General features: G+C 39.8%; 1 protein-coding gene across 2 annotated transcripts in view; it reads right to left on the minus strand.

Moving 5' to 3' along the window:
* Positions 1-25736, minus strand: part of INO80 (INO80 complex ATPase subunit) — a 128473-nt gene extending 102737 nt beyond the window's left edge. For both annotated transcript variants that reach the window (XM_068549560.1, XM_068549550.1), the window contains exon 1: positions 25254-25736. The gene's annotated coding sequence lies outside the window, so the exon portion shown is untranslated. The remainder of the gene's footprint in view (positions 1-25253) is intronic.
* Positions 25737-25796: the final 60 nt, after the last annotated feature.

Genomic DNA, 25796 nt, shown 5'->3' on the forward strand with positions numbered 1-25796 from the left:
CACCAGGACAGTGTGGTACTGGCATAAGGATAACCACATAGACCAATGAAATAGAGCTGAAAAATCCAGAAATAAACCCTTACATTTATGGTCAATTAATTTTCAATGAAGGTGCCAAGGCAATTTCAATGGGGGAAAGGACAGTCGTCAATAAATTGTGCTGGACAACTGAATATATAGCACATATAAAAGTTGAATTTAAACCATTATCTCATACCATGCACAAAAATTAACTCAAAATGGATCAGAGACCCAGGTGTAAAACCCCAAAATATAAAACTTCTACAAGAAAAAAAAAATCCTCATGACTTTAGATATGTCTTTAGAACTCTTACAACTCAGTAAAAAGATAACTCAACTAAAAAATGGGCAAAAGACTTTGAACAGACATTTTACCAAAGAAGATATACAAATGGCTTAACAGGCACATGGAGATGCTCAACATCAAAAATTGCAAATTAAAATTACAGAGGGATACCACTTTATACCCACTAGAACAGCTACAGTAAAAAGACAATAACAATTGTTGGGGAAGATGTGGAACTGAAACCCTCATACATTGCTGGTGAAAATGTAAAATATTATAGCCACTATAGAAAAGTTTGGCAGTTGATTGAAAATTTGAATATAGTTACCATATGACTTAGCACTTCCTCTCCTAGTTATCTATTCAAGAGAAATAAAAACACATGTCCACCACTCAAAGCCTTTTATGTGAATGTTCACAGCAGTTATTATTCATAAGTCAAAAAGTGAAATAATCTAAATGTCCATCAAATGGTGAATGGATAAACAAAATATGGTATGTCTGGACAACAGAATACTATTCAGCAATAAAAAGGAATAAACAATTGATACATGCAATAACATGAACAAACCTCAAAATTTTATGTTAAGTAAAAGAAGCCAGACACAAAAGACCACATACTGTAGAATTCCATTTATATGAAATACCCAGAAAAGGAAATCTATAGAGACCAAAAGTAGATCAGTGGTTCACTGGGGGTACAAAGGGGGAGTAACTACCAATGGATACTAGAGATCTTTTTTAGGGGAGGTAGAAATGTAAAACCACATTGTGGTGATGTTTGCACAATTTTGTAATTTTGCTAAAAATCATTGAATTGTACACTTAAATGAGGTAAATTTCATGGTATATAAAATATCAATCTTGGGAACAGTTAAAGAAAAAAGAAGGTTAAAAAATACTTTAGGGCTTCCCTGGTGGTGCAGTGGTTGAGAATCCGCCTGCCAATGCAGGGGATACGGGTTCGAGCCCTGGTCCAGGAGGAACCCACATGCAGCTCCATGCGCCACAACTACTGAGCCTGCACTCTAGAGACCGTGAGCCACAGCTACTGAAGCCCGTGCACCTAGAGCCCGTGCTCCACAACAAGAGAGGCCACTGCAATGAGAAGCCCACACACTGCAAGGAAGAGTAGCCCCTGCTCGCCGCAACTAGAAAGAAAGCCCGCGCGCAGCAATGAAGACCCAGCACAGCCAAAACTAACTAAATAAATAAATTAAAAAAAAATACTTTAAATATTTTTTATAAAAGTCTTTATAAAAGACTTTTTAATAAAAGTCTTTTATAAAGGACTTCAATAAATTCTACTTTTCAAAATGAGACCTAACAGGTACCCATTCCAGAAGATTTCAAAGAAACTTGGTTTTAAAAATAAAGCAAAACTATCTTAGAGAATACATATAATTCATCTTGATACACATACATACAAATTAAAGCATATAAAATTGCTGCTTGGAAGACCTAAATAGACATTTCTCCAAAGAAGGCATACAGATGGCCAACAGGAACACGAAAAGATGCTCAACAATGCTAATTATTGGAGAAATGCAAATCAAAACTACAATGAGGTATCACCTCATACCCATCAGAATGGCCATCATCAAAAAGTCTACAAATAATAAATGCTGGAGGGGGTGTGGAGAAAAGGGAACCCTCCTACACTGTTGGATGGAGGTTCCTTAAAAAGCTAAAACTAAAAAAAAAAAAAAACTAAAAAAACTAAAAATAAAGTTACCATATAATCCAGCAATCCCACTCTTGGGCATATATCCAGAAAAGACAAAAACTCTAATTCGAAAAGATACATGCACCCCAATGTTCATAGTAGCACTATTTATAATAGCCAAGACATGGAAGCAACAGATGAATGGATAAAGAAGATGTAGTATACATAAACAATGGAATATTATTCAGCCAGAAAAAGAGTGAAATATTGCTATTTGCAGCAACATGGATGGACCTAAAGATTATCATACTAGTGAAGTCAAATAGAGAAAGACAAATATTATATGCCATCACTATACATGGAATCTAAAAAATAATACAAATGAACTTATTTACAAAACAAAAACAGACTCACAGACATAGAAAACAAACTTATGGTTACCAAAGGGGAAAGGGGGGAGGGGGATAAGTCTGGAGTATGGGATTAACAGATACACACCACTATATTAAAATAGATAAACAACAAGGATTTATTGTGTGTGTATGTGTAACTGAACCACTATGCTGTACACCTGAAACTAACACAATATTGTAAATCATCTATAGTTCAATAAAAAAAAAAGAAAAAAAATTGTTGCTTGGCACCCTCCTAAGATTTTATTACAAAATAACTGATATTATGCTCAGGCTTCCCTGGTGGCACAGTGGTTAGGAATCCGCCTGCCAATGCAGGGGACACGGGTTTGAGCCCTGGTGCGGGAAGATCCCACATGCCGTGGAGCCACTAGGCCCGTGTGCCACTACTGAGCCTGTGCTCTAGAGCCTGCGAGCCTCAACTACTGATCTTGCATGCCACAACTACTGAAGCCCGCGTGCCTAGAGCCCGTGCTCCACAACAAGAGAAGCCACCGCAATGAGAAGCTCGCGCGCTGCAACAAAGAGTAGCCCCCGCTTGCCGCAACTAGAGGAAGCCCGCGTGCAACGACAAGGACCCAGTGCAGCCACAAATAAAAATAATAATAATAAAATAAAATAAATTTATTGAAAAAAATTGATATTATGCTCTACTTAATTTAGCTGATAATAAAAATGGTCCTAATTAAGGCGGTATGAAGGTATGACTACAAAGAAATACTGGGTGATTCAAAAGGAACTACTTTTTAAAATAATTCCTCAGTATCTGGGCTGCATAATAACATGAAGTCAAAACCAATTTGTCCAGGAAAGAACAGTTACTTGTATGGTCTTACAATGCTCAATGTGCCCCCTGTGACACCAAGTACACATCAATCCTATATTCTGATTCTCCCAGAATCACCTTTGTAGCGTATCACCATTGATAGTTGAAACAGCAACCATGAAATAGCACTTTCTTATTTCCACAAGGCTAAAGGAGGAGGTGCATGAAGTTCTTGACATATCTCCACAAGAAGAAGTCTTATGATGATATCTGGAGAGTCAAGGAATATTTTTAAAGTGTTTGATTAGATTTTTACTGTCGTAAAATATACGTAACATAAAAGTTACCATTTTAATCATTTGTAAGTAGAAAATTCAGTGGCATTAAGTACATTCACATGTACTCACACACCCAAACTACTGCTTCCTAATCTGGCTTCCCACCTCCAGGTACTTCTCCCTCTGATCCATCTTTGCAGCTACTTCCAGATCAGTATTCCCAAAACATCACTCTGATTATGCTGTTATCCCGCAACAGCTTTCCAAAATCCAATGAAGTCTAAATTCCTCAACCTGAGATTCAAAGACCTTTATCATCTGGCTTCAAGCTACTTTTCCAATTTTACTATTTCCCTATACTCAACACAAATTAAGAATACCCTGAAAATGTCTCTTAACTTCCTCTCAGATCCATCCCAATATTCACGTGAAGAGCTCTTTAAAACTCATCCAACCACAGGCTCTTACTGCCGTTTCAAAGGATTAATACATGATGTTAGAGCAATTCACCATTGATTGGCCTGGTCCATACCCTGAACTCTGGCTCTTTAATTCTGATTATCCTGCAACTGGACTGTGATCACCCTTCAGGTCCCCTGACTAAGCTTGATATCCATGGTAAAGTGTCTGCCTTCAAATCATACTCACATGTATCAGACTTACCTACCTGTATCCATATATGGTCCTGGACTGAAATGCTCTGCACTCTCTAATTACTGCTATGCCTTTATGGATTCTGTCTTGCCCTTATCCTATGAATAACGTCTCTGTAAGAAAAGTCTCACCAAGCTGAAATGAAATCCTTCAAAGACAAAATGAGATACACTGTTCCAGGAAACACTTTTAGATTATTCTTAGCTAAGACTATTCTCTTCTTTGAACATCTGTATGGTTATTTATGGAAAGCATGGCACTTCTATGATCTTACAGTCTATTAACTGTATACACGCATACCTTAGCTCCCTTACTAAACAAACTTACTAAACTATGTGGGCAAAGAGTCCCTATCTCATGAATCTATTTGGTTCTGATATTTACAAATGACCATATTAATTTGCTTTTCAAAGCACAGTCTTAAATGTCAAGGCTACAAAACTCTAGTTCTAATGTTACTTTCTGTATAAAGACAATCTGTAGTCAATGACCATAGGTCTCTACTCATATCCTGGACACATGATTTGGGGACAAAAGTTTAAATAAGACAAATCAAAAGATAACAAAAGTCGGGTAACTTAAGCAGAATGTGTTCAATCATTCATTATCCATCCTTGTTGAACAAGAACAGGAGAATGCATGAACTGAGTATCTTTCAGGGAATCCTCCTTAAAATTTGTCTCTCAGGCAAGTCTAGATAAATATGGGGAGGTGAGAGATCAAGGTGTTACTTCTAGACAAGAACCTGAAGGACACCTGCATCAACTGCCAATTCTTAGCTGAGGACAGACTTTCCGTCTTCCTCCAAATGAAAAGCCTAACAAAGATACCTACTTGGAGGGAAAGCCATCCTATCTCTGAATAGAGATGAGCTAAGAGGCACCGTTCAAACGGTAGCCTAGTCTAAGAAACTGATTTTACTTTGGATTTTAATTTTTTTTAATCTTTTTTTCCTAACAGCAATGGTTAAGAACATGATATATCATGACCACCTAATAAAATACTCAGTCACAATTATGACCATTAAGTATTTGTCCTAAGACCTACACATTTAGACTTTCCAAACTTAACTCTATTTTCACTTCTGATTTCTCTTTATAAATGCTACCCCAAATTGGTTTCATACCAATCATTTAGAGAAGCATTTCCCAAAGTTTGCTTCTCTGAGTACAACCTCAAGATATTAACAAATGACCATGAATATTAAAAATATTAATGCACTGAAGTCAGACTTAAGATTCTTTAGTCTTCAATATGCTAACGTGCTCTTAGTCTCTCTCCAAGAGGAATCCCCAACTTATTTGACCATTCTACGCAAAATACTCATTGAAATATCTCAGAGAAGACCAGATTGAGAATCACTGAATTAGTCAGATATCTAAAGAGAGTTCAAGCATAACTGCCTTTAAGAAGTAATTCCTGGCTTCCCTGGTGGTGCAGTGGTTAAGAATCCGCCTGCCGATGCAGGGGACAGGGGTTCGAGCCCTGGTCCGGGAAGATCCCACATGCCGCGGAGCAACTAAACCCGTGCGCCACAACTACTGAGCCTGCGCTCTAGAGCCCGCGAGCCACAACTACTGAGCCCATGTGCCACAACTACTGAGCCTGCTCTCTAGAGCCCGTGCTCCACAACAGGAGAAGCCACCGCAATGAGAAGCCCGTGCACCGCAAGGAAGAGTAGCCCCCACTCTCCACAACTAGAGAAAGCCGGCGCACAGCAACGAAGACCCAGTGCAGCCAAAAATAAAAAAAAATTAAATAAAAATAAATTTAAAAAAAAGAAGTAATTCCTAAATTTATCAATACTAGCACAGAAAAGGCTGAGTAAAGGTACAGCTCTTGTGAGAACAACTATAGCTTTAAAGCATTTAAAGGACTAAAGACAGTCTGTAGCAGGTTATAGGCTGTAGCTCACATAAAAGGCCAAGTATTAAGGTAACAAAATAACTGGCTTTCCCACCTGCACTCCCCCATAACTCAGGCAATCTGTAACCCAAACCTATTACGACTGAATGTGATTTACTGAATCAGAGCCACAGGCTACACTGATAATTTGCAGAGCTATGGCACAAATAGCATGATCAGGCCAAATAAATAAACTCCATAATATTTTAAAAGACAGAAATAAGACCAAAAAAAGAATGGAGATGCTATTTTCACATGAATATTAAAGCAACATTTCACTCATTCAGCTATTCAATTGCTGAACTCTAAGTGTAGTGTAGAAAAAGATATTTCCTTCAGAGAATTTAGTCTAATAGGGAATTTAAGGCTCAAACATAAATAACCACAATAAAAACCACACATGGGAAGTCACTTAAGAGATGTAGAGATAAAGTGCCATGGGAGTTCAGGAAAAAAGTATTACTCATGAGTGTCAGACTATGTTTAATGTTCAGTGAGGAATCTGCATTATTTACAAACACCTACAACTCTGAATGAGGAAACAGCAGGTTAGGATATGGATCCTTCTGTATGATCAAATGAACAGAAAATGAGAAGTGTGATGAATACAATCATCTAAAATTTAATGCTTCCAACTCCCCACAAAGAAAAGCCCATGCCTAATTGCTCTACCGGTGAATTTTACCGAACATTTAAAGTAGAATTAATACCAATCCTTCGCAAACTCTTCCAAATAACAGAAAAGAAAACTCTATGACACCAGCATTACCTTGATTTCAAAACCAGGCAAAGACATCAAGAGAAAACTACAGTCAGCCCTCCATATCCACAGATGCAGAGCCCACAGATATGGAGAGCTGACTCTACCATTTTATATAAAGGACTTGAGCTTCCACAAATTTTGGTATCTGCAGGGGGTCCTGGAACCAATTCCCCATGGATACCGAGGGATGACTATACAGACTAATATCCCTTTTAATACAGACACAAAAATCCTCAACAAAATACAGGTGACCCTTGAACAACATGGGGGTTTGGGGCACTGACCCTCCTTGCAGTTGAAAATCCACATATAACTTTACAGTCAGCCCTCCATATGCGCAGTTCCATAACTAAGGTTCCACATCCACAATTCTGCATTCATGGATTCAACCAACCATAGATGGTGCAGTAAGCAGTTATTGAAAAACAATCCACATATAAGCAGACCCATGCAATTCAAACCCACGTTGTTCAAGAGTCAACTGTATTATATGCTGAATGCAGCAGCATATAAAAGGAATAATACACCATTACTAAGGTAGAATTTATCCTAAGAATGCAAGGTTGGTGTAATATCTGCAAATCAGTCAATATGCTATACTGCACTAAAGCATAAAACCCACTTGATCATCTCAACAGAAACAGAAAAATGATTTGACAAAATCCAACACCATTCCAAAATAAAAACACTCAATAAACTAGGAACAGAAGGGAACTCCCTCGGGACTTCCCTGATGGTCTAGTGGTTAAGACTCCGCCCTTCCACTGCAGGGGGCACGGGTCTGATCCCTGGTTGGGGAACTAAGATCCCACATGCCACACGGTGTGGCCAAAAAATAAAATTAAAAAAAAAAAAGGAAGAGATCTCCCTCAACCTGATAAAGGACATTTATGACAAACTCATGGCTAACACCAGACCTAATAGTGAAAGACAATGCTATCCCCCTTAAGATCAGGAACAAGACATGGCTGTCTGCTTTCACAACCTCTATTCAAAACTGACTGAAAATTCTAGCCAGGGCAAATAGGAAAAGGAAGGACGGGAGGGAGGGAGAGAGTGCAGGAACCCAGATTGGAAAGAAAGAAGTAAAACTATCTCTATTTATAGATGACATGATCTTGTACACAGATAGATAATCCTAAGGAATGCACTAAAAAAAATGATTAGCACTAATAAATAAGCTCAGTAATCTTGTAGGATACAATATCAATATACAAAAATCAATTATATTTCTATACACTAGTAATGAACAATCTGAAAATGAAATTAAGAAAATAATTCCATTTAAAATATCATCAAAAAGAACAAAATACTTAACCAAAGAACTACAAGACATTGTTGAAAGAAATTAAAGAACTAAATAAATAAAGACATCCCATGGGTCATGGATCAAATGATTTAACATTTTTAACATTTCAAAAATATACAAATCAAATGTAATTCCTATCAAAATATCATAATCCAAGCTGAGTTTTTTTGCAGAAATAGACAAGCTGATTCTAAAATTCAGGGAGAGGCTTCCCTGGTGGCACAGTGGTTGGGAATCCGCCTGCCAGTGCAGGGGACACAGGTTCGAGCCCTGGTCCGGGAAGATCCCACATGCTGTGGAGCAGCTAAGCCCGCACACCACAACTGCTGAGCTTGCGCTCTGGAGCCCACAAGGCACAACTACTGAGCCTGAGAGCCACAACTACTGAAGCCCGCACGCCTGGAGCCCATGCTCCGCAACGGGAGAAGCCACCACAATGAGAAGCCCGCGCACTGCAGCGAGGAGTGGCCCCCGCTCACTGCAACTAAAGGAGGCCCGCACGCAGCAACAAGGACCCAATGCAGCCAAAAATGAATAAATAAGTTTTAAAAAAATAAAATAAAATTCAGGGAATTCCCTGGTGGTCCAGTGGTTAAGACTCAGCACTTTCACTGCTGTGACCTGGTTTCTATCCCTGGTCAGGGAGCTAAGATCCTGCAAGCCACGGCATGGCCAAAAGAATAAATAAAAATAAAATAAAATTCATATGGAAATGCAAGGGACCTAGGACAGCCAAAACAATCTTGAAAATGACAAAGTTGGAGGATTCATACTTCTGATTCAAAACTTACTACACGGGGCTTCCCTGGTGGCGCAGTGGTTAAGAATCCACCTGCCAATGCAGGGGACACGGGTTCGAGCCCTGGTCCAGTAAGATTCTACATGCCATGAAGCAGCTAAGCCCATGCACCACAACTACTGAGCCTGCGCTCTAGAGCCCGCATGCCACAACTACTGAAGCCCACGCGCCTAGAGCCCATGCTCCACAACAAGAGAAGCCGCCGCAATGAGAAGCCCGCGCGCCGCAACGAAGAATAGCCCCTGCTCACCACAACTAGAGAAAGCCCGCGCGCAGCAACGAAGACCCAACGCAGCCAAAAATAAATAAAAATAAATAAATTTAAAAAAAGAAAAAGAAAGAAACAGGTGGAGACAGAACTCACTTAAAAAAAAAAAAAAACTTACTACACAGCTGTAGTAGGTATTAAGATGTGTGGTGCTGATGTAAGGCTAGAAATATAAATCAGTGGAACAATTGAGAGTCCAGAAATAAACCCTTACATTTATAGTCAACTGATGTCCCACAAGGGTGTCAAGATAATCCAATGGGGAAAGAACAGCCTTTTCAACAAATGGTGCCATGACAACTGTACAGTAACATACAAAAAGAATGAAGTTGGAACTCTTCCTTACACTACACACAAAAATTAACTCAAAAGAGATGACAAACCTAAATTTAAGAGCAAAAACTATAAAACTCTTAGAAGGAAACATAAGGGTAAATCTTCATGACCTTGGATGAGGTAATGGCTTCTTAGATAATATACCAATAGCAAAATCAACAAACGGAAAAACAGATAAAGTGGACTTAATATCTTTAGTGCTGTAAATGATACTATCAAGAAATTGAAAACTCACAAATAGGAGGAAATATTTGCAAATCATATATCTGATAAGGGACTGATACCCAGAATATATTTTTAAAAGCTCTTAAAACACAGTAACAAAAAGACAAGTAAGCCAATTTAAAAATGGGCAAAGGGGACTTCCCTAGCGGTCCAGTGGTTAAGACTTGGCACTTCTACCGCAGGGAACGCGGGTTCAATCCCTGGTCAGGAAACTAAGATCCCACGTGCCACATGGCGCAGCCAAAAATTTTTTTTTTAAGAAATGAATTAATTAAGAATGGGCAAAGGATGTGAATAGATATTTCTCCCAAGGGGTTATTTCAATGGCTAATAAGCACATGAAAAGATAATTTAACATCATTAGCCATCAGGGAAATACAAATCAAAACCACAATAAAGGGCTTCCCTGGTGGCGCCGTGGTTAAGAATCCACGTGCCAATGCAGGGGACACGGGTTCGAGCCCTGGTCCGGGAAGATCCCACATGCCACGGAGCAACTAAGCCCGTGTGCCACAACTACTGAGCCTGCACTCTAGAGCCTGCAAGCCACAACTACCGAACCCATGTGCCACAACTACTGAAGCCTGCGTGCCTAGAGCCCATGCTCCACAACAAGAGAAGACACGACAATGAGAAGCCTGAGCACCGCAACAAAGAGTAGCCCCCGCTCACCGCAACTAGAGAAAGCCCGCGCACAGCAACAAAGACCTAACACAGCCATAAATAAATAAATAGAAAAATAAATAAATAAATAAATAAATTTATTTTAAAAACCACAACAAAACCCAGTAGAATGATTATAATAGAAAAGATAGATAGTAACAAGGGTTGACAAGGATGTAGAGAAATTGGAACACTCATACATTGCTAGTGGGAATGTAAAATGGTGCAGCCATGTGGGAAAAGTCCGACAGTTTCTCAAAAGGTTAAACATGTTAACCTTTGACCCAGCAAGTCCACTTCTAGGTATACCCAAGAGAAATGAAAACATAGGTCCACAAAAAAACTTAGACATGAATCTTCATAGTAATATTCACAATAGCCAAAAGGTGGAAACAACACAAATGTCCATGAACTGATGAATGGATAAATAACATGTGGTATATCCATACAATGGAATACTATTTGTCAATAGAAAGAGATGGAATACTAACAGATGCTGTAACATAGATGAACCTTGAAAATATTATGCTAAATAAACAAGCCAGTAAACAAAGGCCTCATACTGTATGGTTACATTTATGAGCTATCCAGAAAGGCAGCTCCATAGAAACAAAAAAATGATCAGTGGTTGTGTGGGACAGGGGGTTGGGACAGGGGTAAGTGGGGAATGGGGTGTGACTGCTAATAAGCAGGAGTTTCTCTGGGGGCTGACGAAAATGTTCTAAACTGACACTGAGATTAACTGTTGCAACTCTGTGAACATATTAAAACCAATGAATATACTAAAACCATATACATTTTAAATGGTGAATTTTATCAACTGGGAATTATACCTCAATAAACATGTTAAACTGTGTCATTTCTGCACATAAAAAAAATAGTTAAAAAGTAAATGATAAATTGTGAAAAATAGTTGCAACACTTTACAAATTTACATCTCATATAGAGGGTTCTTACAAAATTCTAACAGTAGCATAATACCTCCAACACACAGAACCCACCCGATAATTTTCTGTTTAAAAAGACTGTTACTATTATTATCCCACTTACAGATAAGGAACCAAAGGCTTACACATGTTAAGTAACTTGCTCAAGGTCATACCACTTAATAGGGAATGTGGATTTGAATCCAGACAATCTGACTCCTGAGACCTCACCTGTAACCGCTATAAGACTAGAAATTTATTATATAAAGGGAATCATACTGCATGTATACTTTTGTGTCTGGATTCTTTTTCTTTTAGTATGTTTTTGAGATTCATCCATGTTACTACATATAGTTCACTCCTTTTTGTTGCTGAACCAGATTCCATGACAAGAATGAATATAACCACAATCTGTTTATCTATTCGCCTGTTGATGGATATTTGGGTTTTCGTTTCTCTTTGGGTATTTAAATTCCTAGCAATGGAACTGCTAGGTCATAGGTAGGTATATGTTTACCCTTATAAGAAACCACCAAGCAATTTTCCAAAGTGGTTCTACTATTTTACACTCCCACCAACGAGCAAGAATTCTAGTTGCTTCCCATCTTTGTCAACACTTGGTATTATATCTCACTGTGGTTTTCATTTGTACATCCCCGATGACTGATGAAGCTGAGCACTGTTTCACACGCTTAATGGCCATTTGTATAAATTCCCTTGTGAAATGTCTGTTAAAGTTTTTTGACCACATTTGAGAAAATTTTAGTCTTATTACTGAGTTATAGAAGTCCTTGATGTATCATAGATATAATTCTTTTGTCAGATATACGTATTACTGTTACATCCTTCATGTACATTCTCCCCTAATTCACCTATAGATTTCTCAATCAACTCCCAGAAGGGTTTTTGAAGAAACTAACAATCTCCGTCTAAAATTTATATGGGGACTTCCCTGGTGGCACAGTGGTTGGGACTCCATGCTCCCAATGCAGGGGGCCCGGGTTCGATCCCTGGTCAGGGAACTAGATCCCACATGCATGCCGCAACTAAGAGCTCTCATGCCACAACTAAGGAGCCCGTGAGCCACAACTAAGGAGCCTGCCTGCTGCAACTAAGACCCGGTGCAACCAAATAAACAAATATTTTTAAAAAGTAAAATAAAATAGGGCTTCCCTGGTGGCGCAGTGGTTAAGAATCCACCTGCCAACGCAGGGAACATGGGTTCAAGACCTGGTCTGGGAAGATCCCACATGCCGCGGAGCAACTAAGTCTGTGCACCACAACTACTGAGCCTGCGCTCTAGAGCCCGCAAGCCACAACTACTGAAGCCCGCGTGCCTAGAGCCCGTGCTCTGCAACAAGAGAAGCCACCGCAATGAGAAGCCCGCACACTGCAACGAAGAGTAGCCCCCACTCACCGCAACTAGAGAAAGCCGGCGCACAGCAACGAAGACCCAGTACAGCCAAAAATAAAATAAAATTTTTATGGAAATACAAAGGATCTAGAGTAGTCCAAACAAGTTTGGAAAAGATGACCAAAGTTGGAGTTTACGTTGATTTCAAGACTAACTAAAAGTTTCAGTAATCAAGATGTTACCGCATTGGCATAAGGATAGACAAATCAATGGTACAGAAGAGAGCCCAGAAAGAGACCCACACCTACAGTCACACTGTTCTTGACAAAGGCACTAAAACAATTCAACAGGAAAAGGAAAGTTTTTCTGACAAATGGTGCTGGAACACTGGACATCTATATGGAGGACGGGGAGGGGAGAGATTGAACCTCAAACCCCTACACCTCATACCATACACAAAAGTGAAGTGAGAGATGAATCAGACTTAAATAAAAAGTTAAAATGATAAAGCTTCTAAAAGAAAACGTAAGAACATATCTTTGTGACCTTGATGTAGGTAAAAATTTATTAGATAGGACACAGGAAGCTCTAACCATAAAAGAAAATATTGATAAACTGACTTCATCAAAATTAAAAACTTCTACATTAAAAAAATTGTTAATCATTCTTTGCTTGGTTTCATTCTTTATCAGTTTGCAAGGGTATTAAAAAAATCAGTCTGTAGAAAGAGGGCATATGCGGCAAATTATATGTAATCAGGGGTAGTGGCTCTCTCTGCCATATCCACGCCAAATAAAGGTGCAAATTCCCTTTAACACAAACGTTGTAAACTTAACCAGGATTCTCATGGAAGTCTGATGGGTTCCAAGGCCACCCAGAATTACTCCAGAAGATCCTGATTACACTTTCCCTTTTGCAGCTTAGATTAGGATTTGATTTCTAGCCATGGCACTTTAAAGTATTTTTTGTATTTCTCCAGTACCAGGATACTAAAAGCTACTACGTACTAAAAGTAGATACTAAAAAGCTCCCATAACATATGCTGTGCTTAACCAGCATCCCTTGCTGTTAAAATTAGCAAGAGTATCTTCCCTAACTCTCCAATATTTTACAGGCAGCAACAATTTACTGTATACTTAAATGGACATACTAAATAATCCCCATTTCTCTTAGTTTTCTTAGTTGGATCTATTACTGTTGTGATTGTTCTTTACCCTAGGTCTTTCTGCATTACCTTATTATCTGTTGTTTACTAAGTAAGGAATCACATGCAATACCAGAAGTAGTTGGAAGTTTTTAGTACCAGAATACTTCCCTTTGGTTCACAATGTGGATCTTCGTATTAATGCACAAAGTACAACAAAAACTGCTTTTCTTTAGTTTCCTTTTTTAAAAATCACAAGTAATTAGGGTTTCCCTGGTGACGCAGTAGTTAAGAATCCACCTGCCAATGCAAGGGACACGGGTTCGATCCCTGGTCTGGGAAGATCCCACATGCCGCGGAGCAACAAAGCCCATGCGCCACAACTACCGAGCCTGCGTGCCACAACTACTGAAGCTCGCGTGCCTAGAGCCCATGTTCCGCGACAAGAGAAGCCACTGCAATGAGAAGCCCGCGCACTGCAGTGAAGAGTAGCCCCTGCTCGCCACACTAGAGAAAGCCGTGCAGAGCAACAAAGACCCAACGCAGCCAAAAATAAATAAATAAATAAAATTTTAAAATCAAAAGTAATTAAAATGGATTAAACTAGCAAAATATAAAAAATACAGGGGGAAAAATAATTCAAATTCCAAAAGAAAATACGTAATTCTGTACGGTATAAATATTGACAAGAAACTTAATAAAATTCTCATTTAAATCATTTTTTTCTAACCAAAAAAACTTACTTGTATCATTCCATTTAGCTGAAATAAAGGTTACCAGCGACTTCTTTCTATTGCTATTAAATATTATATACAGATAGTTTATATTTTATAAACTATTAAAATAACTTTTAGGAATTCTACAAAAAATAATCGGGGAAAAAAGTTTTTCATGAATGTTTTGAGAAAGAGTAAGAGCAACTAGGATCTATTATTTCCTGCCCACCATAATTATACAACTTTAACAAAAAATAAGCTCAATGGCTCAGCCAAAAAACATTTCTGCATTCGCTGAAATGTTTCACATAATCTTAACCATAAAAAAAGCTTTCAAAGCCAGTCTCAGCTAAAAGTAAAAAGTCTCGTTATGGCATGATGAGAAGAGAGGACAAGGGACTTAACGCTGAATAAGAGCACACTAGTGTGAGGAGTTTTCTGTCCTATGTGCTTTAATAATACTAGCTCGTTTAATCCTCACAGTAATTTAAACCGTATTCTCATTTTAGTTAGGTTAATTAACTTGCCCAAGCTAGAATTAGAACTCGGATGTATTATCAGTGACTCAAAAGCCCCAATTCTTCACCACCCAATTCTTTACCATAGACTCTGCTATGATAAAACAACAAAAAGACTAGGGTGACCCTACCTCATAGTTGGTTTGCCCAAGACAGTTCAAGTTTATGCCTGTTGTCTGAAACATAATTACTAATAGTCTCTCTCTTCTCACTTCCAAAAGTATCCACGTTTTGTCTGAACACGTTACTGTTAGAACAATAAATTTTTGGTCACCCTACAGGTGGCAAGAGGTAAATAAATCATTAAGCAGTCTTTAAATATTCTAGCTGAACCTAAATTTTCCATTCAAACCATCGATATTCACTAAGAAGCTAAAGAAGCTACTGTGTACAAGAACTGAACTAATAAACAGGAGGAGGGAAAACCTTGCCTTCAAAGAGCATAGGATGATAGAGCCCTCAACTTGGAGGCCAGAAACCACCTCCTCAACCAAAGGAGCAGTTCCTTACTGTAAGAGCATAGGAACAATTTAATAAGCCCAGCGTTCCCCAAAGCACAAAGTTTTTTTTCTTTTTTTAAAATTTATTTATTTTATTTATTTATTTTTGGCTGTGTTGGGTCTTCATTGCTGAGCGCGGGGTTTCTCTAGTTGCGGCAAGTGGGGGCTAGTCTTCATTGCGGTGCGCGGGCTTCTCATTGCGGTGGCTTCTCTTGTTGCAGAGCACGGGCTCTAGGTGCGTGGGCTTCAGTAGTTGTGGCACGTGGGCTCAGTAGTTGTGGCTCGTGGGCCCTAGAGCACAGGCTCAGTAGCTGTGGCGCACGGGCTTAGTTGCTCCGTGGCATGTGAGATCTTCCTGGACCAGGGCTCGAACCCGTGTCCCCTGCATTGGCAGGCGGATTCTTAACCACGGCGCCACCAAGGAAGCCCAAGCACAAAGTTTTCAGAGACAAAAATTACACCTGCATTTTTTTTTTGGCCGCACTGCACGGCTTGCAGGATCTGAGTTCCCCAACCAGGGATTGAACTCGGGCCACGGCAGTGAAACAGAGTCCTAACCACTGGACTGCCAGGGAACTCCCTACACCTGCATTTTAAATGGAATGAAGAACTCCTGGCTAAAAAAGGATGGCCCTTTCAGTGAGTTCTAAGATGGCAAAGAGAAAATATTTTGGCTTACCTCATAGGTACACTGTGAGAAAGAAAAAAGTGCTTATCCACATTTTCCCTTCCCTACTCTTCTTTCCTCACTGAAATCAGAATACATACCAAATGAAATTATGTTTCCAAGGATGACAACAACAAAAAATCAATTACAATGCATTTGCTTTCTTCTAGGTAAGAACAATTTCAACTTCCTAGAAGAGTATCTTCACCAAGATGGAAAACAAATTACTTTTTATCAGAATAATAAAAAAAATAGCTTACTAGCACAACTGCCTCCAGGGAGTTCTGTAGTATACACCACAGACACAGCATTTGGTCAAACAAGTTTAATCTCCATTAATTAAGCATCTAGGGTGTAAATATTATTAAATCAAAAAATCTAAAAGGGAGGAAATGTTTCCTGAGGTAGCCAGTGGACCTTTCACATAATTTTTTTTTAAAACTTGTTTTAAGTTAGGCTATGTTAGAGATCCCTAGTATATTTCATAACTCTTCTGGTGAATAGCACCCAATCTGAATTAATAACAATTTATCAAATTAAAAATTTGAAAACACTGCTAAAGATCCCTCTTACTGAAGAATCAGTGACTTCAACAACTAAATTGTACAGCTAAATCCATGAAAACACTTACCTTTTTCAGGGAATGAGACAGCTGAGAAAAATATTCTCCTGTAAAAGAGAAACTAAACGACTGAATCCACAGCCCCAAAATCTTGAGCAAATCACTTCATTCCTCAGTGAAGAGAAGTTAACATTAGCTTACTTGATAGATATTTGTGAAAATACAGATTCACACAAAGAGCTGCGCTCATTTAGTTATTAGTTCCATATAGTTAACTGTCCACTATTACAAAAGTGATGGTGAGAGTTTATAATTGAGAATAAAAGCTAAGAGATATTCATAAACAGCCAATATTACAAAATTCACTTTTCTATTTAGTTTTCCTGTACTAAAAGTCAGTTTTCATTTTTGGAGTGAAGACACTAACTAGTGTGGGTGGTAACTGAGAAGTTGTCTAAAACTGTGTTCTCCATAGGAAGTCTGAGAAATCAAAGTTCAGGTAATTCATCCTGGGGACGAACCATCTGTAAATAAGCATGAGCTGAATTGTGCACTAAATAGATCTTGCTTTTCAATTGTCAGATATTTCGGTCACTTAGATGTGATGATTTTATTAACACCAAATATAATTACTCTCATTGTCTTCAGTATATAATACACACAGTTAATTTGAACAAGGCAGGTAGGTTTACATCAAACTAGGCGTTCAATAAACACTTTTTCCACTATTCAAGAAGCCTGGGGGTGGAGGGACTTCATCACAAAGTATTCCAACTGGGAATCCAAATTTTTGATTTTGTTGTATCAAATTCAACTGTAATAAGGAGACTATGTACACACTTTCTATTGTGAGCCACATGCCAGAATATTTTATTTGCATATACACTTCATATATACGTGCACATATTTTATCCTTTTATGACATAGATACTACTATAATCCCTATTTTACAGACAAAAAAAGTTAAGATTAAGGTCCCCCCAAAGGTCACACAGCCAAAAGTGACAGAGCCAGGATCGGAATCCAAGAAGTCTGACTCCAAAGTCCCACATACTTAACTACTCCAATATTTAATCTGAAGGACCTCCCACAAGCCAGAGGCTCCCAGGGCATAAAAAGCCATGCTAATGAAGTATATTCCAAGCAGTATATTCATTTATTCAATCATTTATTTAGACCAACACAGATTCATAAATATCGATTTTATTTTGTGGGTTATAATTCAGTGATGCTTCGTTCATTTTGCTGCTCAAATCGTTCCAGTTTGGGCCACTGGGAGCTCTTTCAGTTGGCCCCTGTGCTCCTCTGACATATCCTCATCAATGTGGAGTTGTGGTGGTGGTGGTAGTAGCTGGAGCACTTCCTTATCTTCTGGCACAACAAGATGCTCTGGGCTCATCTTGTATATTTCCTGTCCCAAACCTACAATTAGCTATTTCTCCAAGGAGCTCTAGTTCCTTTTATTGGATAATGGTATTAAAAAACAAGATTTGGGTACTAGGTATGCTCCTGGATTTCTTTTAACCTTCTCAGCTGACAGAGCACAAAAATATACCTGTGTGTATATAAACCCATGTATGTACATGTCTATAAATGTTTCAATATGCAACCATCTGTGTCTGTATTAAGCTAAACACGGGGTCATACTGATGTCTCCTACTCTAATCCATCACCACAAGGAACACTGTAGCCTCCTCCCCTTGCTTATCTGTAAATTCTCACTCTAACAGTGAGAAGCCTGTCTCCAGCCATCCATTTACTTAATTGTTCAATTGTGATATATATGTATTTCAGTATCAGAATTAAGTGGCAATCCCATAGAACAAAATTTTATGAATTAGACTGCAGTGCTCATGTGCAGTTCCTTGTCTTAGATTCCATTCATTTCCAAGGTTACTCAGGTCAGGACTCCCTTCCTCCCCATTTTAGTAAGGTTGTTTCATACATTTGTAATATCATTAGATTCTCTTGTCACAATCTGCATTCCTTCCTGGAATCCTTCAACCTCCTAAATGATTTTCGCTTAATTTGGACACATTATAGTTTACTCTTCGTGCTATAAAGCCCTACGAGTTTGGCAAATGCATAATGTCATCCATCCACCACTACTATATCCAATAGAATAGTTTTATCAAGCAGCATTTTAATTTCATTAAATGGTATTACAATCCTCTGTGGAAACAGCATGGTTGGGTAGAAAGAGAAGCTGAAGAGCTATAAGTTTAATGCTATTGACAAGCCACAGACTTTAGGACTAACAGTTATCCTTTCAGAGTCCCAAGAGCCTCATTGTAAAATGAGGGGGATTCAACAGATGGTAATAATTTATAGCATTTATTAAACACTTACTTTGTGTCAGGGATGGTGCTAAGCACTTCACATGGATTATCTCATTTATTCCAACAAATCTATATATAAAGTAAACACTATTATGTATTATCCCTATTTAAAGGATGGAATTAAAGGCTTAATAATATTAACTAGCACAAGATCACCTAGTCAGGGAGTTGCAGAGTCAAGACTGTAGAGCAAGAGTTGGCAGAGTATGGCCTGCATGTCAAATCCAGCTTGCTGCCCATTTTTATAAATCCTGACAGCTAAGAAATAATTGGAAAAAACCATATTTCAGGACATACGAAAATTATATGAAATTAAAATTTCACTTCCCATAAATAGAGTTTTATTGGAACACAGCCTGACTCATTCATTTACATATTGACTATGGCTGCTCTTGCAATACAATGGCAGAGCTGAGTAGCTGCAACAGAGAAGGCATGACCAGCAAAGCCTAAGATTTATTATTTGACCCTTTACAGAAAACCTTTCGCAAGCCCTGCTGCAGAGTCTGGTTTACCAGTATATTCTAAGAATGATTCTAAAAAAGGCAAACTATTACTAACATTAGAATGACAACCTGGACAGAAATATTTAAACCCTGAACTAAAAAGTTTAATGTTGTAAAACATCACCTCTTTGAGTTATAATCTTAAATAGAAAGACATTTCTATTACATAAACACAAAGGTTAACACATTATAATGATTTTCTTTATTGATGTATTTTTACCTGCGTTACCTAAAAAAAGATTTATTTTCTACTCATAATAAAAAGGTTCTGATTTCAATACTTTACAAACTAAAACTCTAGATCAAACTGTCAAAACAAAATGGTACTTATAATTATAGCTAACACTTGTTGAGAGCACTATGTGCCAGGTACCATTCTAAGCATTTTCAGGCTTCTATGAAGTAGGTATTACTATTATCTTAAATTAACAGATGAATAAACTGAGGCTTAAACAGCTCTCCAGAGGCCACACAATTAATAAGAGGAAGAGCTAAAATTCAAACCCAGGTCATCTGGCTCTAGAATCTAGAAGGGGTCTGGCTATACTAAAAGGCCACTGGATTACAATGCTTCTGTTAACAAGGCAGATTAGGGCCTTTAAACAAATGAAAAGAATATCTCAATATATTAAAAAAAACAACAAAACTAAGTACTAGTGTAATTTATATCAGCACTTCAAGAGAAACATTTAGGTTTATACTTCTCTATGGCACTTAGAGTTTGCATAATTCTGTTTCTCTTTGCAGAGCAACTCTGTACTCTCCATACATATACATACAACTGGTTTAACTCATTTGTACACCCCTCACAGAGTCTACCACAGTCCCTTTAGTGTGGCAGATGCTCAACAAATCACTGTTGGGAGATCAAAGAGCATTCACTATGTGTTCAATAAATATTTATTGAGTGAATGAATGAAGAGAATAAGAAGTTTCATAAACCATTAGGTTCAAGTATCATTAAATGGTTTGTTGACCTGAAGTGAACTAGGGCTGGAAAAAAGTCTCTGGCTTTGTAACCTTTAAATTGGGTCTGGTCTCTTCTTGAGCTTTAACCACTTTCTGTGCTATTAAGTTTCATAAACAAACCACTCATTACACACCTGTCAAACAATTTTCATCTTTCAAGCTAGTTCTAGTTTTCAGATTATTCTTCACGTTTTTCCTAATTTAATACAATTTAATCATAGTCCATCTCAGTCTTCATTACTCCACTGCAGAGTCAAATTTCTTTATCTTCATAGGAAAGCATCACCATTGCCTTCATCATTTATACTGGAAACCTCCCCCCTGCTTAATTTGTTCTTCCTTGAGGTGCAATAATTTAATAGTCTAAGCGTGGATGTACTGTGGTTTCCTACCAAGATAATACAGTCCATATCTAAATTTTATTTTTCATACCTCTCTCAGGAGTGACTAACATTTTGATGGACTTTCTGGTAACATTCAGGCAACAATCTCAGAGATAAACTGACCACTTGGCCCAGTATTCTTTTTACCACATTGATGTTCACTAGCCATTTTTCTGTTCATGCACAAGGAATGAAAGATTTACCCACAGTTTATCCTACCCAGCTACTAACTTCTTGCCCAGAAAAGGTAGCTGTCACATGCAAAACCAGAGGCAGGGCTTCCCTGGTGGCGCAGTGGTTGGGAGTCTGCCTGCTAATGCGGGGGGCACGGGTTCGAGCCCTGGTCTGGGAGGGTCCCACGTGCCGTGGAGCGGCTGGGCCCCTGAGCCACAATTGCCGGGCCTGCGTGTCTGGAGCCTGTGCTCCGCAGCAGGAGGGGCCGCGATGGTGAGAGGCCCGCGCACCGCGATGAAGGGTGGCCCCCGCTTGCCACAACTGGAGAAAGCCCTCGCACAGAAACGAAGACCCAACACAGCCATAAATAAATAAATAAATAAATAAATTTAAAAAAAAAACAAAAAAACAGAGGCAGCCTACTTGTTCATACTTACAAGAAATATGAATAATTTTAGTATCATTACAAAAACGTGAACACTATACATGAATACCCTGAGAAAACCCTATATGACATACATGTTGTTCTTTCCTACTGTAAGTTTCCCCTCTTCCAAATCAAAACTAAATGTATGTCAAAGTTTTTTATATGTTCTTCAAAGATGAAAATAAACTAACATTCCTCAGTATGCTGTCTTATAGTTGATGTCATTTAATCTCAGAAGTGAAAATTATTGTACCCGTTTTACACATAAGGAGAACTGAAACTCAAAAAAGTTCACTGAGGGCTTCCCTGGTGGCACAGTGGTTAAGAATCTGCCTGCCAATGCAGGGGACACGGGTTCAATCCCTGGTCCGGGAAGATCCCACATGCCACGGAGCAACTAAGCCCGTGCGCCACAACTACTGAGCCTGCGCTCTAGAGCCCACGTGCCGCAACTACTGAAGCCCGCGTGCCTAGAGCCCGTGCTCCGCAACAAAAGAAGCCCCTGCTCACCACAACTAGAGAAAGCCAGCGTGCAGAGCAACAAAGACCCAACGCAGCCAAAAATAAATAAATAAATTTATTAAAAAAAAAAAGTTCACTGACTTACCCAGTGCTAAGCGGGACTCTAACTCAAGTCTTTTTAAGTCCAAAACCAATCTCTTTCTATTATACTATCAAGTTTCTCTTCAGCTAAATTATCACTTGCTCTTCCCCTAAGAAGTCCTGTTCATGTGAACGTGAATTTGAGCCAATAATGCTACTACTTCTTATGGAAACCTCTGGTTTGCTGCATATGAAATGACTTAGCTATGTGTCCGGGACTCTCCAGGGCAAAGGCTCTTTAAACTGGGGTCCAAGAATTTGGATGGAAACAACTTACATCCTTATTTTCACTAACCTATAATTGAAACTAACATTTCCTTCAATTCTGAATGTAGGTAGCATACCACAGCAGTATTAGCAGGACTATCACTAGTTGTTATTTAGTAATAAAAAGCAAATTTCTTATATCATAAATAAGTTTTTTTAATGTGAACTATATTTCACACAGTTAAAAAGTCATATTCTTTTTATAAAAAGGGGTTCACAGGTTTCTTTAGACTACAAAGGGGTTTAGGGCACATAAATAATGTAAGAATGCTACTCCAGAGACCATCAGACAATCTGTCAATCCTTGGTAACGAAGGTTTACAAAGGCATGTCACACAGTTTACTCACTGTCCTCTAGTTTGTTAAAAATATGGGGAATTCCCTGATGCTCCCGTAGTTAGGACTCTGCGCTTTCACTACCAAGGGTGCAGGTTCAATCCCTGGTTGGGGAACTAAAATTCCACAAGCTGCATGGCATGGCAAAAAGGATACCATTTAGTCCCAGTGACTTTTTCGTATCTAATTTGTCAATTACATTTGCTATTACTGATCTCCTACTTCTAACCTAACACACATGGAAATCTCTCTTATGTACTTATTAAGCCCAGGCATTAAACTTCTTTGTGACCAACTTTTCAACCCTACGCAAACCTACTGTATTATGATTAGCAAGTGAATCCAGTGCTTGTACAAAAGAAGTTCTGACTTAATGTACAGCTATGGTCCAAATGTTTGTGTCCCCCCACCTCCCCAACTCATGTATTGAAATCCTAACCTCCAAGGTGATGGTATTAGGTAGAACAGAGGCCCTCATGAATAGGATCAGTGCCCATATAAGGTGTTTAGTAAGTATTAACGACTAAGCTCTTATCTTCTGCAGGCTACAGCCTATCATATCAAAATTCTTATGCTTATGATGCAACTTTAAAACTTGTCATCAACTTCACTTATTTTCCTACACAAAGTTTCCTATTAACCTTACCCCATTCTGTCCACTCTAAAATTCACTGCATCCCAGCATTTGTATTTTGTGTGAACTTTTATGTTGACATGTTAAATCTCCAAGCCAGTTTTAACATTGTGGGCAGAAAAGACGTCTATTAGTACTTCCCTAGTCCTATGTCTACACAAGTTAACAGCAGTCAAAGGCTGTTATGATACCTTCCCTTGGTAGTACTATGACAAACTTTCACTAAGTGAAACTGTAACACCATAGTTTATGGTCTGTTGCTGAGATTTAATCACATTTCCACCTTGATGTACTCAAAACGTTTTTATTAGTCATAAACTTTCTAATCATATTTGTGCTCTTTACAGTTAGTTATTTCCTATTAAAAAACACAGACCTTTAAAAACTGATTCTGATTCTTCTGAAACAAAATGTAGAGGAAAAAAACATAGTAAACTAAAATAATGGAATGTAATCCTTAAAAATACAAATTCATTTTAGAATCTGGTAAGTATGCAACTTTTACCATATATAGTAATCTCAACTTAATGTTTTATAGGAAGAGCTTGAGAATTTCAAGCATAAAACACAACCAGAGTTGGAATACTATTTGGCAATAAAAAGGAACGAAGTGCTGATACATGCCACAACATGGATGAGCCTTGAACACATGGTTAAGTGAAAGAAGACAGCCACAAAGGGACACATATTGTATGATTCTGTTTATACGAAAGATCCAGAATAGGCAAATCTACAAAGACAGAAAAGAGACTACTGGTTGCTAGGGGCTGGGGGAAGGGAAGTGGGGAGTAACCGCTAAGGGGGCTTTCTTTTTGGAGTGATGAGTTAGATGGCAGTGACAGCTGTACAACTCTATCAGTATACTAAAAATCATGGAACTGTACACTTTAAAAGGCTGAGCTTTTTGGTATGTGAATTATACCTCAATAAAGGTGTCACTTTAAAGACAAATAACAAAAAGCCACCACTTGTAAACCACAGTGAAAATTTCCTTGGAAAAGGAAATCATGAAAGTCATCGACTGGAAAAGTAAGCTGGTTACCTGTGATGTTAGCAAAGTCAACCTCCTAATTCTTCTCCCATTCTACCAACAAGTACACGAACATAAAACTAGACAGTGTCTGAATCAAAGAATTCGGCACAGTTGGCTGTTAAACTAAAATAGTGAGTGCCTTCTTAGAATCTCCCACTCCTAAACTGTAGGGGGCTTCCACTTACGGAAGTAGTTGTTTCCAACAGCAAGCTCAAGAAGGAACGTCAAACTGGATGACATTTGCCTAGACGCCCTACAAAAGCCAAAAAGACTAGAAGGGGTGACACCTACACACTCCTATGTCTGTGCACGTGTTAGGCTGCCCCCACCCAACACCAACAAACAGCATGCACCATTCACCCAGATCCCAACTTGCTCACCATAAACTGACACACTATCAAGCCCTTTAGCTCATTTGTTTAAAAGGACAGATACAGCAACCCTCACCAGGTTCCCACTCGAGCCCAACCAGCCCCCGCCCTGCCCCTCCCCACCCCAAACCCACACACGTGTTAGCCCGACACCGCCCCACCGGGTCCCACGTGCACCTGGTCTAACACACTCCCCACGTGTGGGCGCCCCACGGGCTTCCTCAGCTGTCTGAGGTCACCGCGTGACCCTGGGTCTCCAGAGGTAGGAGAGGGGAAGGACGAGGCCCAGGTCCCTGAGGTCCCAAGCCTTCGGGGAGTGTCCACACCCATCCTCCCTACTAACCCCAACAAATCCAAGGGCCGGGGGCGACGGCCCCTTTAAGACGCGGCCCAGTCGTCGCCCACAGAGAGGGGCGCAACGGGGCCTACACAACCCCCCCTCCGTTCGCCCGCCCACGTCTAGTCGCCTCACCTCGGGCCGCCGGGCCCCGCCGCCGCGGCGGCGGCGGAGGGGGGGCGGGGTGCGGGCGGGGTCCGGAGGGGGGGGTCGCCCCGCCGACGATGGAGCCGCGGTTCGCTCTCTGAGGCCGTGGGACGGTGACTGCGTTGGGCGTGGACGCTCCTAGCTCGCTCCCTCGGCGGCTCCTGGGACCCCAAGATGGCGGCGGCGCTGAGGCGGCTGCGGGCGCTGGGCCGGCGGCGGCGGCGGCCACTTTCACTCACTGAGAGGAGCGGAGCAGGGACACGGGGAGCCATGGCGGGGGGGAGGAGAGGCGCCATAGCCAGGCCAGAACAATCGAGCCGCTACTCAGCGGGCTTACCCCTGCCCCGCCCACGCTCACTGCTCGTCGCCAGCCCGTGGCCGTCCGCAGTGCCGCTGCGGTCGGCCTCGTGCAGCTCGCACCCCGCCGCTACAGCCTGACGCCCCGCGCGGACCGGGGTTCGGGGGGAGATCCTGATCCATGCCATCTGAGTGCAGATTGGTCGGGGCTGGGACTGCCGAAGATTGCCGAAA

Source organism: Eschrichtius robustus, chromosome 1 (assembly GCF_028021215.1).
Source record: "Eschrichtius robustus isolate mEscRob2 chromosome 1, mEscRob2.pri, whole genome shotgun sequence".
Taxonomy (NCBI): domain Eukaryota; kingdom Metazoa; phylum Chordata; class Mammalia; order Artiodactyla; family Eschrichtiidae; genus Eschrichtius; species Eschrichtius robustus.